Source organism: Falco rusticolus, chromosome 7 (assembly GCF_015220075.1).
Source record: "Falco rusticolus isolate bFalRus1 chromosome 7, bFalRus1.pri, whole genome shotgun sequence".
NCBI classification, from domain to species: Eukaryota; Metazoa; Chordata; class Aves; order Falconiformes; family Falconidae; genus Falco; species Falco rusticolus.
The window spans coordinates 43,695,343-43,711,649 of record NC_051193.1 but is presented as its reverse complement, the minus strand read 5'-3'; the positions used below and the strand labels follow the sequence as shown (position 1 = coordinate 43,711,649).

At 48.0% G+C, this 16,307-nt stretch overlaps 1 protein-coding gene across 11 annotated transcripts in view; it reads right to left on the bottom strand.

Annotated features, from left to right (window-relative positions):
- The window catches only part of FOXN3 (forkhead box N3), a 211,903-nt gene that overhangs the window by 137,020 nt on the left and 58,576 nt on the right, over positions 1-16,307 (bottom strand). For 2 of the 11 annotated variants that reach the window (XM_037394594.1, XM_037394593.1), the window contains exon 1: positions 1,154-1,371. The exons of 1 other annotated variant lie outside the window; for it this stretch is intronic. The gene's annotated coding sequence lies outside the window, so the exon portion shown is untranslated. Of the gene's footprint in view, positions 1-909; positions 991-1,153; positions 1,372-16,307 lie in introns of those variants that run through there. 8 more of the 11 variants (XM_037394600.1, XM_037394603.1, XM_037394602.1 and 5 more) reach the window with 6 other exon arrangements.

Here is a 16,307-nt window from a genome sequence, read left to right as displayed (position 1 = left end):
TAAAGTAATTTAATTGCACTGTCGCTATGACAACATGCTGCTCTCTTTCTGTTTAATTTGCTTATTTGCCAGTACCCTCCCAAAGGGCAGTATCATACCACCCCTTTTTCCTTTTTCCTTCCCCCCCCCCCCCCTTATTTCTTTTTTTCCCCTCCCCTGGCAGGGGCCCTCGCGGCTGCCGGTGGTGACTGCGCGGCCGCGGCCTCAGGGAGCCCCCTCGGGCCGGCGGCCGGTGCCTGCAAGAAGAGCCGGCGGCGCCCGCCCGCAGCGCGGTCCCAGCAGGGCCGCCGCGGGCGGGAGGGGCACCCGGGGCCGTGGGCCTGGGCGGCGGGGCCCGGCGCGACTGCGGGCGGTGGGCGTGCGCGGGGGCTGTGAGGGAGGCCCGTGGCGGCTGCCGCGGCGCCCCGCCGCCAGACAAAGGAGTGCCGGTCACATGAGAGCCCGCAGTTGGGAGAACATTTTTAATCCGCTGCCAACTGCGAGCGCCCCGCCACATATGTACGCTGCAGCCCGCCCGCCTCACCCGCGGCCCGGCGGGGGCGAGCGAGCCCGGTGGGGGCGGCCCGGTGCGCCCCCCCCCGCAGCGTTCCCACCGTACTTGTCGCACGGAGGGGGGGGAGGCGGGAAGGGGAGGTAGAGGCAGACGCCCATTGGCCGCCGCCGCAGCCAATCAATGGCGTTGCTAGGAGACCGGGACTGCTCCGGCTGGGCGGGCGAGGGCGGCCGGCGGCGCGCATACCTCCAATGCCGGCCAGATGTCACCGGCCCTCGCCGGCCCCGCCGCGCCAGGAAAGCAACTTCTGCCCGCGCCCGCCCCGCCGCTCGCGGCCCGCCGCGCGCCCAGCGGCGCCCCATGAAGCCTCTTTCTCATCCGTACGTGCGTGTGCGTGCCTATTCCAAAGTCCTTACCCGAGCAGCTCCCGGAAGCCCCGGCGGGACCACCTCGGCCCGCAGGCGGCCCCGCGGCTCGGCCCCGCGGCGCGGCCGGCCGGGCTCGGCGGGGACGCGGCGGCGCGCACGCCGCGGCCACGCACCAACTCCTGGCCAAGTTGTGGCGCGGAGCGGCCGCGGGGCCGGGCCGGGCGGGACCGCACCGCCCCCCGGGCGGGCGCGCCAGCGCCTTGCGCAATCCCCGCGAACAACAACAACTTACCTGGCGGGGGGGAGGGGGGCGGCGGTGGTTTCACCGCGGTCCCTTCATGGCTCTGGCGCAAACTTTCATCTGATGGAGCCGGGCATCGCGCGCCCCCCGCCTCAGCCCGAGCCCCGAGGGTGCCGCGGGGGTCCCGGCGCCGGGGGCACCGCCGCCAGCATGGGGCCCGGCCGCCGCCCGCCCCCCGCCCGCCCCGCGCTCTCGACGGGCAGCGGTCCGCGTCGGTGCGAGCCGAAGAGCGAGAAATTGTTTCCACTGCAAACAAAAAAGGCGACACATGACCAGGGAGGGAGGGGAGAGAGGGAAAACGTGGGCTGGGCCAGCCGAGACGGGAGAAGCCGCGGAAGGGAGGGCCGCCGGCGGTGGGGGAGGGCGCGGCGCGGGCGGCACGCCTCACGGCAGGCCGCGGGGACCCCGGCCCGCCGCCACCGCCGCGACCGCGGCCGCCGCCAGCTGCTCGGATGTGCCTCCTGCCGCGGGCGCGCCCGCCCCGGCCCCCCCCGCCCGGCGACACGGCGCGGAGCGGCCTCGGAGGCGGGAGGGCGCCGCGGGCCTAGCGGCGTCGGGGTCGCGCCGGGCCGACGGCGTTTGTCGGCGGCGGGCGGGCGTTCGAGGGAGGCGGGGAGCGCCCGGGGAACAGCCTCCGGTGTGGAGCGAAGTGACAGCGCTGCCGGCCCTCGCCGGCGGCAGCGGCGCTCCCACTTGTACGAGTCTCTCCCCCGACCCGTGGCGTGACGGCCGCTGGTGACAGGAGGCCCGGCCACACCGGCCCCGGCTACACTGCAATAAACTACGCGGTCGCCACGGAAGGCACCGCCGAGCCCCAGAAGTCCACTGACGGACACACCGGAGCCTGCCTGCTCCCTCCCTCCCCGCTCCAGAGGAGCAGGGAGACATCTTCCAGCGCAGAAACGCCATGCTCCGTCCTGCACGTCTCCCAGCAGACGGCTAGCTCCTGCCGAGGAGAGAAGACCTGCAAGCCCACCGAGGGCACACGACCCGAGCGGTACTAACGGAGCCCGCCAGGCGGTTTCGCACACGCCCGCACGTCCTGCTGCCATGTCCCTGCGGGGCGGGGGGCGCCTGCGGCCAGCAGCAGCCGGGGGTGATGGCGGGGGTCCCTGCTGCTGCCTCCGTGGGTCATGGAGCTGTGGCCTCTGCCGAGGGGCTGTCTCCACGTCGTGCAGTAAAGAACCGTGTTGCAGAAATCTGCAATAACTACCGAGGAAATAAACCAGTTTCTTTCTTTTGTCAAAGAAAATTTGCTTTAAGAAAGGAGGAAGAATGGTGCGTTCTCTTCTCTGCTACCATACCTTGACATAACTAGTATTAACTTGAGTAAAAAACCCCTTACCATCAGTTAAATTAATTGGAGGGGACTAACTTGATTTTTTAAAAAAAGTTGCCCAGTCTAGACAGCACTAAGTAAACGTACAGTCTCCCATATGCAACATGCTTAATCTCAAGCAGCTTCAGCAATACATAGCACACAATTACGGTATGGCTGTCCACCTGCAAAACAAGTACATGAAATTGATTTGTAGCTGATCCATAAGAACCTAGGTTTCTCCACTCCAGGTAAACAAGGGTTGCAGATTTAGCATATTTCAAAAGTAATTTTCCTTTCCATTTAGAAAAGGTCTACTGCAGAAATGTATAAACAACATAAAATGAGTTAAAAATACAGGTATATTGGTAGATCCTTTCCAATGAAGCTCTGGACACTGTAATTATCCCTAAGTCAAGAAGAAAAGCGTTTTAGTGTTTTATTTAGAAAAGTTCTGACAACTGTCTCAAGACCTTGCAGGAATTCTGTGCTGGCCCACACAGTCGATATTATCCCACTTAACCAGTATCACCACTGTATCCTCCTGCATGTCTGTGTCTGTACTTGGTCATTTCCAAAAGAACTGGTTACCTTTCTTAATCTCTCTTGACACTTGTGAAATTCACATTTTTAGACAAGAGTGGCAACTACCTCATTCTCAAAGTGCAGAGCTGAAAAGCATTTCGTTGATTCTCTCAAACTAGAAATTCCTGTCATAACTCGCTAAGACCTTCTTTTGCCGATAGCTTCCCCTCCCCTACCCAGTGAACTGCTGTTTCACATTCTTGCATATTTCCAAGAAGCCAGCAGCTGGACTGGAGAATGGGAAGAATACCTATCATGAAGCTGAGTACCATCCTTACCCACTGGTAACCCTGCCCTGTGACTCCACCAGCCCTAACACTCCAACAGTCAGCAGACCATTAGTTTACACAGTTCTTATCTCATGGCCGTTTGGTTTCAAACCCAAACTAAATTACCAAGTCATAACTCCACCCACCCCCATTTACTCCAAATGCTTCAGACGTTTTTCTGAGTGAATCAACATGTCTCTTTATCGGCAAGCAAGGAGATTTATTGCATTTATCATCACTTGTAAAAGTCAAGTGTCTTAGAACAGACTACCAAGAATTCAGCTAATGAGAAGTATTTCTGAAGTGAGAAGGGGGAAGCCTCATGAGAGGCAGGGTAGTACGCAAAGAATACTACACATTGAATACATTATGTACATATCCTATTCAGGTACACAGCTCAGTTCTGTTCAAAACTAGTGGCAAAATTCTTCATCAATATTTGTGGAGTAATATCAGTTCCAGAGTTTTATACCTTTTCTGTGGTGGGCAGGTTTCCCCAGAGTGCACAGTAAGGATTACAGTGATTTGCTATGTAGACAGAAAAGCCAGCATGATCGAGTGCAGGGGCAGCAGCAGGTGATGCCAAAGCCTAGGAGAGTGGGGGGACAGACTGCGTGCCGGCTCAGCTCAGAGGACTGGCACAGGGCTCCCCACTGAGGTGCCCTGTGAGAGGCAGCAGTGCAGGGCAGCCTCTTGCTGGTTCCCCCTCATTCCTGAGCTCCGCAGCAACTGGAGCTGCTGACTTGCAGAGCAGTAAAACACACGCAGCAAGGTAAACACTGATATGTTGCCTCTTGGGAAGACTGTTCCCCAGCTTCTTCTGACCCTTTACTGGAATACTTAATATGGCTACTTTAAGAAAGGAGAATATAGCCTCACACAGCACCCCTGAAAGATCATTAACTGCTGGCTTAGAGACTATAGCGGCATCAGAACATCTAACATATGGCCATCAAGTAACAACTCACTGTAATCTTCGGCAAGCCACCAAATTTCTTTGGGTGTTGATTTCCCCATTTCTAGGACAGGAATAGTACTAACTCATTTAGCAAAAGATTTGCAACACTGACAGATGAAAACTGTTTGTACATCAAGACCAAAGTATTTGCTGTACTGAAGGCCGATTACAAGTACCAACAGTGCACTTTAGCCTTGTGGGCTAATATACAACAGTCTAATCTTTCCACTCAGATTTCAGAATAGCAACTGCAGATGTTGCAGTATCTTATTTAATGAGGACTCCCAGCCATCTCCCCATACTCCTTTATCTCTTATCCTCCTCTAGATTGGAATCCCTGATAACCTCCCAAAAGCCACCCAGCACACAGCACAGCAAGGGTCATGGGCTCTTACCAACCCTCCAGAGCTCTTCTTTCCCCCTTCATCTCTGCTGGGAACATATTTCTTTGCTAGTAGTATGACCATGCCACATAACCTTGCTAAATATTTCTGTGTTCTGCCCTCTGACCTCACCAGTCTCACCATTCAACAGACCTGCACTTCTTACCCTCACCTTTAAGACCCATTCCTAACCTGATCTCCAATTACAATGTCCTCATTGACTGGCATCCTTGTCAATGTTTATTCTCTTTACATTGGAGTCAAATTTCTTCCCTGAAGTCTGCTGCTAGTTTGCCAACTAAGCTTGCTCATTACGATTTATAATTTGACATGCAGCTGTACCCAAAAACCTCCCCAATTCTGAAAGGGTCCTGATGTGCTAAGTACCTTTCAGACTGAAGTGGACAGGGCTGCTGCCCCTTGTGATCAGTGATCAGACCCTCACATGGGGACATATCTCAGGCTCTAACACCATTTACTGTCCATTTTGTTTTGTTCCCAGTCTTCCTCCAACGCAGAATGACTGGCATCTCCCATCAGTCTTGCTATTTCTAAACTTATGTTTCCTCTGAGGCAATGGATTTAATCTTGTACAGAGCAGAAGCACATCGAACACCTTCATCAAACTAAATCATGAATACAATCTGTGTTTGCCCGTTTCCTCTTTCACAACGCCTGTTCCCAACATTCTTCTCCAGTCCCTCATAAAGAACCTGCAGTATCAACACTTTTTTTATTTTTAACCACAGCCTGGTTTTGTTACTTGCACTATGGCCACTTTTGGGGCAGAGAAACAGCTGTATCTGAATTCCCACCTGAACAGCCAGAGTCTCTGCCTCACCCAGAGGTAACACCTAACAGGCTGACTAACAGCACCTCGCTCCCATGAAAAAGAGCAGCTCCTGCCTCACAGCAGCTCTGAGTGCCATCACACCCTGCCGTCCTGCCCCACGCCTCTTACAAGCATGTGCTCCCCTTTCTTCTCCCACCCCAAGCACTAGCTGAAGATAGAAGCTGCACATGCAGTGAAGGCCCAGATTACTCCAGCTTACTGATAGGAGATCTATCTTTTGATTATTCACTTGAGACCATGGAATCAGATTTACAGAGCATTTTCTCAACCTTTCATTTAATTACTCCTCAGTTTCTCATTTGCCTCACCTGGCAAAACCCAACAGAAACAGACATTGAGAAAAAGAGCACTGATACAGAGCTTTATCAGAAGTGTGAGCAAACAAAAGTGTCTACAGCATTTCAGTTTCACAGGCTAAAATGTAATGAATTTCTCACAATAAACCCCAGCGTTTTTATGAAATAGTTCCTTTATAAAATAATGTATGCACATTCACAATGTTATTGTAGTAACGCTTGCAGCTTCTAAGAAAATGAGTATACTTAGTGCTAAAATTATATACAGCTGACAAGCTACCAGCAAGTGTGTTTCTGTACATGAGTGCCGTGGGAGGACAGTACCATGCATGTTAGTTCGTCCTACATACATTTGTTAAAACAGGTCCATATGAGAGATGCTTATGGTGATAATCACACCAACTTATGAGCACCACAAGCACAAACCTAGCTTATACTGGTAAAGGGAAGCTTCTGCCAGTGCATCTTACTTCAGTAGTGCAGCACACGGAAAGCAAAACGTTGCTGGGATAAACGTATCTTTACTGGAGTCTTCTGCTATAAAGGCTGTATTGGTTTGAAATCACACCTAACTTAACACTGCTGGTACATCAGTTGCAATACAAGCCAGTATTTCTGGTATTGTTGCAGTATCTGAGAAGGCTGAAAAAAGAACTGGGATGTGGTGCAGACCCGGCTATCTATTGTACAGGTGTAATGCCACAAAATGTGGCCTGGAGTTATCTCAACATTAGTATTCACTATTTGGCAGCTGAAGTCAAACTTTGCAGTAATCAGCAGAACCAGAAATCAACGGTATTTTTGTTCCTAAAAGCAAGGTGGAGGAAAAGCAGCAGCCAACACTGCACAGAAGTAAAGATCACAAGTTTTGGGAAAAACTATAATGGAGAAGCAAGGGTTTTTAATAAAGTTCCAAAACTGTATTGCCAAATTGAATTTCTAAAACTAAGACAAAATTCTTTCTGGACAACTCAAGTCCCACCTCAGCTTTCCTGAATACAAGCTGTTCATTTCATCAAAGACTTCAGGAGTTTATAATTTATTTGTGTCTCTATGCATGCAAAATTAAGTTGCAACAGGACCTCACAGGTTGTGAAGTTTTGTGTTCACATCTCATCAACTGAGGATCTCGGGGAGTGACACTTAAATACCATTTGCTAATTATTCTCCTCAGACCATTTGCTTGCGCCAGGTGGATTTCCTAGCCACAACTGTACTGTGTCCCAGCTTGATTTCCAGCTCTTTGAAGCACAGGATATTCCTGGGTGCTTTCCTCTACTCACCACTCAGCACTACTCTTCCTGTATATTTCTTGAACACTGTTCCCAAAGGAAATCCTGTGAGATGTGGGTCCAGATTCCCAGACTGTGGCAACACAGAGACAGCTACAAGAACCTGTATGAGGTGATGCAGTGATGAAGCACAAGCACAGCTGATTTACAGTGTGCTGGCAAAGGGATGCCAAGAGGATGCAGGTTTTGGGAAACACGCAAAATGTCATATAATGATTAAGCAGACTTCTACCTTTGCTGTGTTTTTAGTACTACATACCAGCCTACCAAATGCATGAGGGAGCAAGGAATGGAAAGCAATCAAAAATTGCAAGTGGAAGGACTAAAATGAGTCAGTAGCACCTGCAGAAAGCTTCTGCACTGTCCTATGCTCCCCTACACAGCCACAGGCAAGGCAGGCTCCGCAGCTGAACCAGAGAGCAGCTGCTGGGAAGAGCAGGGAAGTGAGATTTGGGAAGGAAGGAGGAAAGCTGGCACAGAAAAAAAAGCACACCTAAATTACCTGCATCCTAGCAGCAACTTCTGTTGCCAGCTACAGCCAGAGAACTACCCCCCCCCAGCTGCCACATTCATGTCCCGTGAGGTGGGTTTCCCTGCGAGCAGCTTTTGGCTTCTGTGTGGTGACAAAAGTTCATTATGATTATGGGCTGAGTTATCCACTGAGGCATTAATTTATGCTGGGTCTTTTGGCACTTCTCCAGTCTTTTTGGCAACAGGTAACTTCAGTGATCTGGGAGGTACAGTGCATCTGACACCTCTCAGATTTTTTGCAGGCAAATTTCTCATTCCACTGGTTTCTCACAAGGATACCGCAAGGATGGAGTGGGCCTCAGTAGCCAAAGCACTATGAAATAATCTTGGGAATTTTTTTTTCTTTAAATCTGCAGTTCTGTAAATATTGATATATGTCTTCTTCTAAGGTTCAGCTAGTTCCAGCACTGCTTAGCACTTCCATAAGCACTTCAAGGACAAAAAAATGCTATGGCTACAACAAAATTATAAAGCACATTTGAGGAGAGAAGTCACTTGTATTTATTGCTTGTATGCAGGTAGAGAGTTTTACTTATTCCACATCACTTGTCACATAATCTTCAGTATTTTCTTCTGTAATGTACAAAGGAAATACAACTTGAAAACAACACAATATCAAACCAAATGTCACACACACACAAAAAAAAACAAAAAACCAACCAAACAAACAACAGCTATCACTGGAAAAATGCCTGCAGGTTACTGGACCAGCACTGGGCAGCAGAGTGGGGGTTTCAGTAGAATACAAAGGCCAGTCAAGGCTGGAAGGAGATGGGCTGTCCTGTCACAAACCAGGCAGCCGCCAAGCCATCCTTTTGCCATGCCGTTGAACAGAAGGCCCATGTAATAACAACCACAAAACTCATTTAAGCTCTGAAAAGGTGACTAATGAGCTCATTCATGCTGCCTATAAATTATTCACTACAACACTGACCCCACTCAAGACAAATGGCAAAGTAAACTTTAAATACAGGGATCTGGAGCCTCCTGTGTTGTCGGCTTCTGCCTGTAAAACTTTTTGTGATCAGCAGACACTTCACTTGCTTCTACCCCCTCATTAAACTGGCTCAGATGATGTTTAGGCCTTCTTTTTTACTACCTCTACCAGAGTTAAAGCAGCTGCAGCTGCTACATTATTTATTTCTATGTTGCCGAGTCTTTTTCATTAGTAGTTGCAGGTAATCATGAAGTGCCATGAATAGCTTTAAACTACATTCTTCAAAAATTAGAAGTCTGACCTCAAAATGAAGGCCAGGCCTAAAGAAGTAAGAAGACAACGGCACGTGCATGCTTAATGAGAAGCAGCCCATCTCCAGAGCCTGTGCTTACTGGTATTTCTGTGAACATCTCTGATGTGTGCCAAAATGAAAATAGAGGACTTTAAAAAACACTTTCACTTTTTTAGGTGCTGGACCAAACAAGCTTTTGATATGTTTAGAAATAACCCATTTCTAAGACTAATTTTGTTATCCCATTTAGTATAAAGTAAGAGACAGGTTATAGTTCAATGTTAGCAGCACGAGCGGTGGTGTTTGCTGCTGGGGTAGCTGGAACAGGCACTGGCTCTCTTCAAACCATACTTTTCTTTGGAAGATAAATTGCTCACTATATTCACAACTTTAGTAACTCTTTGCATGTTGAAGTAGCAACTACAAAGTAACATTAAAGACAGTGTTTTATATGACATGTGGCTGATGTTCAGTGGAAAAATGTTACTCGCACCTCTGGTTACACAATCCAATTCCAAAGGTCGGAAACAACTAGATAAAAGGGAAAGCCAGGAATTATATTGCTAAAGTCCAGTCACTGTGTAAGGTATAAAAGAAGGTAAAGTGTAGGAGACATAAGGCAGCATCATACCGATATCTAAACACATGGAAGAAAAGGGGCTAGGAAAGGAAGTTTACAAATGAAATAATCATTGCAATTTTCACTAATCACTCGCTTTCTCCCAAGCTGGAAATGCTGTAAGCAAGCCGAGTAGGAACTTCTGCACTACTTGAAGAAAAGGACTTTACCACCTACCAACAACCATGTGATTAGTCTTCATTTATTTATATCCATGATTCTGAATTTATGAGACACACAGAAACCCTGTTGCCCTGTTAGTACTGTGTCGTGGTTTAACCCCAGCCAGCAACTAAGTACCACACAGCCACTTGCTCACTCCCCTCACACTCCCCCAGTGGGACCGGGAGGAGAATCAGGAAAAGGTAAAACCCATGGATCGAGATAAGAACAGTTTAATAACTGAAATAAAGTATTGAAGTTGAAGAGTAATAATAAAAACAACAACAAGGGAGACAACAAAAAGAGAGAGAGAAATAAAATCCAAAAGAAAAAAGGGGTGCATAATTACAATTGCTTACCCCACACTGACAGATGCCCACCCAGCGTGCCCCCCCCCCCCCCCCCCCCAGTTTATACACTGAGCATGATGTTCTATGGTATGGAACACCCTTTTGGCTAGTTTGGGTCAGTTGTCCTGGCTGTGCTCCCTCCCAGCTTCTTGTGCACCTCCTCACTGGCAGAGCATGGGAAACTGAAAAGCGCTTTACTTAGGGTGAGCACTACTTAGCAACAACTAAAACCTCAGTGTGCTATCAACATTGTTCTCATACTAAAAACAAAACACAGCAGTACCAGCTACTAGGAAGAAAATTAACTCTATCCCAGCTGAAACCATGACATACTGTTCTTTAAAATGGTGATTAAAAAAACCCACCTAAATCCCCCGACAAACACAAGACAGCAACGGAGCAGCCTACACCACATAGTATGCAAGTCTTAACTTATCAAAAACTCTCCACCTGACAAGATTCCTGAGCCTCTCATAGCTAAAGGGTGTTGGCAAAAGGCTGCTTTGAAACCCTGTCACATGCTGGACCCCACTAACCTGCCTGGCAAGTGGAGTTCACCTCCCAGTTCAGTGGTGGGAAACAGAAGCACTTCCTGTAGCTGACTGCCCACACCCTGCTCCTCATTTCCCTAACGAGGCCCAGCAGTGATGTCAGTTTTGCTCCAAGGCATGATTTGGTCCAAATAAAAACAATCTACAGTCGGCTACAAAAACAGAGGAATGCCAGATCTGGGGGAGGATGAGCAAACAAACTGACACACAGCTTTTAACTGCGTGCAACACAGCCAACACTTGGCTACAACTGCAAATGAATCTCTTGACTGGTCAATGCCACTACTCTTGTTGAGGGTGCCCTGGATGGCTTTGGCCTAAAAGGTCACCTGGGGGCCCTGAGACAGGGTCTCAGCAAATTCATGTGAGACTCCCATGACATGGGTAGGGCGCACAGCCAGCACTGGCCAGCCAGGTAATCCTCACCACCACTCTGGGGCTAGCTGATGTCACTGAGGTGAAGGCAGCTAGATCATGTTGGTACCAGGGAAAACAGCCCAGTCCAAAGCCATGTGCAACTGTTACTTGTATTGAAAAACTGCTCCTGCAACTCCTCCTTCCTCTTGGCTCTCCAAACTAATCTCATGGCTCTCAGGACCTCAGTGTGTGTCCACCTGTCAGGAAGGTTGGACTCCTCTGTGATATGGTCATACTGTTACAAGAAAGTATAGGTATTTCTTACCAGAAATCAGCAAATTGAGACGTTCGTAAAGCAAAAATTCACATATTCGACTCAAAGGAAAAGTTGTGGCCCCTTTGAATTGCATAATGCTTACCTCCCTATATATGAAATTGCCTCTTTGCTCATCCATAACCACACACAGGTCCTAATCCAAAGGAAGCTAACATTTATACACTCCAGTGAATACACAGTAGTCAGTGGGAAAACCCAGCTTTGCAGAGTGAGAAAGTCCCTAAGCGCTGGCCAGATGAGGCCAGAGAATACATGTATCACCCTTACTTTTAGACAATACATGTATCACCCTTACTTTTATTTATTTCTGGCTACTGTCACAACTTCTGCAATAGTGAAGAGGGCAAAACAAATGGTCTGGAACAAGCACTGCCATCAGTAACTTATTACTTGCTCTTCTGCTACAGCGCTGGTATTGCACACTCATACAGCCGTGGTTGACTCTGGATTCTCATGCACACCCATTAGATTTAGGAATCCAGAGACATACTGCACTCACGCATGAAGCACAGGACTACAATTGGGCCTAATGACACTGTCTGGAGACTCCCCACAAACCCAGTACAGGGAGGGGTCCCTGGCACATGAGCTGCTCTGGGAAAGTAATCCTGGTATGTGCTCCACAGCTGTGGACCAAGAAAGATCCTGTGGTGTAAGGTACTGAGCAAGCAAAGGAAGAGCAACTGTCTCTGCATCAACATGCTTATCAGCCAAGTTCAAGAGACAACAGGGAAACGAGGACAATAAGGCAAATTTCGCCACTTAAGTGCACACCACTGGATTTGGAGATGGACTAAGTACTTTTACTGGATTTTGTTGATGGCTCTCCTAACACACCTGTACACACTGACCTGGCATCTGGAAACCCCTCTGGACTTGCAGAATGGCCCCTTTCAAGCAGCTGATCTCCATGAGTGAGCAAGCACATGTGTGCAGGGAGGCATGTGTGGGCATGCATGCCATGGCACGTATGTGCTGAAGTCTCTTCAAGACTGGGATGTTAGTTGTCAGGTATCTGAAGGGGCTCCTTACTGAAGTTAACAGGTTCCACTTGAGCAGAGTTTCTTCTTTCATAGGTCAGACAAATGGAATAAGATCTTGAAAGTGTGCAGATGGAAATTTACACCTGTACTTGCCTTATTTAGTGGGAAGTGTGATACCACTGCCTGCAGAGTCCTTAGGGAAGTGGGCTGAAGCTGCTCTCATGCACTGTTTGATTATACCTTTGGACTTACCAGTTCTAACTAAATCAGCATCCAACCCTCTACCTTTATTTATCCCGTTATGTCCCTATCACATCTCTATTTAGCCTTTACTGCAGGATTGAAGAAGCCAGTCAGACCAAAGCTCCTCTTGCTCACATCCTGGTTCCAAACACATCCTAAGGAAGAGCAGCGCAAATGCACAGTGGTACTCTGCAGCATTCTCCTGTACTTCCAGAGACCTGCTGCTTAAAAGCTTCAGCTAAAGATGTGTCCAGATGCTGTGGTGTGCTATAAACCCAAAGATACTTTTTCTTCAACCAGCCTTAAAAAGGTTCATGTAAGCTTCAGCATCAACAACAGCCTGTAGCAAGGAGTTCCACGTTTTAACTACTGACTGTGTGAAAAAAGTTCTTCCTTTGCTTTAAACCTGCCATCTGATAGCTTTACTTGAAACCCCTGTTTCTTGCGTTATGATAATTACTGCATATCTAGGACATGTGACTCATGTCTATGCAGACTTCTCTTGACTTTATAGTGCCTTTTTACTGTTCAGACAGTACTACTAATACATTTAATTCTGTATTTCATTCTTTGAAGTAACTACAGGTATACATAGACAATAAAATGTAATACACAAACATACCTATCAATAACCATCTACTCATACAGTCATAATTATCAATATTGTGTCTACCCAGACAAGAGAAAAGGGTATTCTTTTTCAATAAAATGGTCCTAACAACATGCTTTTCTTGCCGTCTCATTCTGTAGCTTTCCCTTTATAGTCTCACTTGAAGTACCTGGAGATTTTCCAAGCACTTAATATGTCCACAGAAAATGTGGAAGCAGATCATTCCAGCTGACGATATCTTTATCCACTGAGAGAACAGCAGCTGGAAGATGCTACCTCACAAGACACAAGCTGTAACAGATCAGGCCCTATGCAAGTTCAGTCCTTTCAAAAAGCTGCAGCTTCAGAGTTACAAACTTCTTGGGGTGCTCCAGTGCAAGCTGCAGCCTCTGGTTTACACCTGGCACCTGCCTAAGACAGCAGGAGCATGACCAAGGTGGAGAAGGTCTGGGAGATGATGAAGGACCATGGAGCATGGTGAGAAGGGCTATGGGGAGGGGGTAGAGAGTGCACTTTGAAAGAGTGGCGTGGGGCTAGGTTGAGTCCAGGGTGGTGATATGGGAAGCGATGGCCTTGCATCATCTTCTATTCAAGTTTCAGCTCTGTCCCCATGTGAAAAGGGCAAGCCCACCTCCAACAAACTGCATTCATCTCTATACATTACCTCCTTGTGCTTGGATTGATGCAATAATAATAACTAATATGGGTGAACATAAATGCAGGAACTTAAATTTCCGCTCAAAGTGCCCTGATTTCTTCACCTGCACTTTAAGCTTCTGTGAGAACTTCCTAACCACTGTGCACAGTGCGAGGCATAAGACCTGTCCATTTTGAGGCAAAGACAAGCTGTGTTTTGTGGCTCAGCTGGCAGGATGTTTTTGAAAGCAGCTCAGTTCAGTCAACAATCTCCCCCTAGAGTCCAAGTACATCACCTCAAAAATATGTCTCAGCTCTTCTGGCGTGGGGCCTGGGAACCCAAATTTGTTTCTGATCCAGGTCCTCCAGCTGGCAGCATAACAAATTACTGTCCTGCCACCAGGATGGATAAAGTCATTTTTCACTCATAATGTGAGTGAAAAATAGAGCAGGAGCTTTATTTAAAACAGGAAAGCAATACACTGTGCTTTAGGAAATTAACAGGGGAAAAAAAGCTCTTTTGCCTTATAAACCACAAGGACAAGAAACTGAGTTAGAACAGTATCAGTTAGTATCCCAAGGAGCCTGACCAGAAAAAACATACTCTGGTTACAAATTCTACTGTTGCCCATCTTGTGGCTAAGCCTAACGTTGCATCCACATCAGGCAGCCTGGTTTTTCCTGCGGATCACTAATATTTTTCCCTGCAGTCTACAGAATTGCTTCAGGCAAAACAGTACAGATCCATATCAACAGCTGGATGGGATAAGCTACTGATGTTTTCCTCCATAAGCGTGGGATATAGGTGAAGCATACTGCTGTTGGTGATACCTCTGCTGTTCTGATTGCACCCTCCTTGGATGTGAGGAATCACTTTCTTTCCCAGGGCACAACCCTGCAGCTGCTCTCACCATGAGAGGCAGCCCAGAGAAGGAGTAACCTAAGCAAGAACCCTGCTTATCTGACAAAGCGCGAGGACTCTGCTGGACTTGTGTCAAAGGCTTGCAACAGCAGTCACAGCAGCCCCTTTAAATTCAAGTTGTTACTTAACAGGCAGATACAGCAGAACAGGCAGGTGTATCTTGTGTCACCTGAGGGTAACATGGCTAAGGCTGACTCATTCACAAGCTCCCAAGGAGACCCTGCTCTCCCCTAAGCAATTCTCCCTTGGACTCTCCCTTGCAACAGTGATGCAGGACTGGCCACGCAAGCTGCTCATACCGACTTGCTGGCCTTTGCCTGCAGGATCTTTCCATCCTTGCACTGCCTGTCACCAACCTGAACCACACTCCTGTAAAAGTGATTTGTCATCAGCTTTTATTACTGACCAGGTTATTTTTCCTATTAACCTAAATCAATATACTCATACAGTAAACATCCCAAAACTCAAGTCAATACGGAGAATTCAGAAGGTACTACAGAATTACAGATATTTGCAGTTTTGGTTAGAGATTCTCAGATGAATGGTGCAATGGAGGCATAGCCAATATATTAGATTTTCAAGGACTGATGGTAACTTATAAGAAAAGCAGGGAAAGATCTAAGAGCCTAAATCTCACTGATTTTCAATTGACTTTCAGTGAAGTTAGTATTGCTACAGCCTTCAGGTACTTCCAAAACTGTCATCTTAAAGCCCTGCCTAAAGGTTTGCCTGCCGCTCCCTGCTGACACAGCACACGCTTATAGTGGGATCTTACAAGAACCCTAGATCTTACAAGATACTTGTTTTGCCTAGGGGCAATGTCCTGCACAGAAATGAGCATGATCCTGGGTATATTTGGGCCTCAGTCATTACCAGTATGGCCAAACTGCCTGTGGCTGCTGTTAGTCCTGCACCCATCCTGCTCCACAGCTGGTAGGAGACGGCAAAGCAGACAACCAAATGTAGTGCCTCTCTCTCCTCTGATAGCTCTGTTTTTAATTTCTAACTCAGGTGGACGAGATGGTAACGCACCCTAATATACAGTTTATTCTGTGAATTATTTCAGGACCGTGCATTGCAAGTACTGGTTTAGGTCCTACTCCTAGAGGTACCGATCCCCAAAAGGGATGCACCCAGCTCTGTGAGACTAAGAGAGCACACACAGCACAATGGAGGCCTGAGCCAGTCCAGAGGATGAAACCACTGTCAAATCACACCTCTGCAGAGTCCATTTCCTGTATGCTTAGATTGTCTCCTCTCTGTAACTATTCATTATGGCTGGACTCAATGATCTTAAAGGTCTTTTCCAACCTAAATGATTCTATGATTCTATTAGCAAGCATCCACTCTTGGGAGCATCTATGAGCAATCACCTAGATTTGGAAGCTAGTTGAAACAAAGGGGAATCACAACGTCCTCTCATGTGGTAATCTCTAAGGACCTATCTGCTACCCTCTGCACAGCATCATCTAGAGACAGCCAAACTACGACACATCCTGTAAGCAGTGTCCCCACGCTAGCACACAGATAAACTCACCATCCAGGTGGCTGAACCTTGAGAGAGCTCCTCTCGAGTTTACTGGGATACCCTTCAGACAGAACTAGGGTACCTTTACAGAGCACTACACACATGTGGAGACAACAGATTGTTTGGGTTTCAT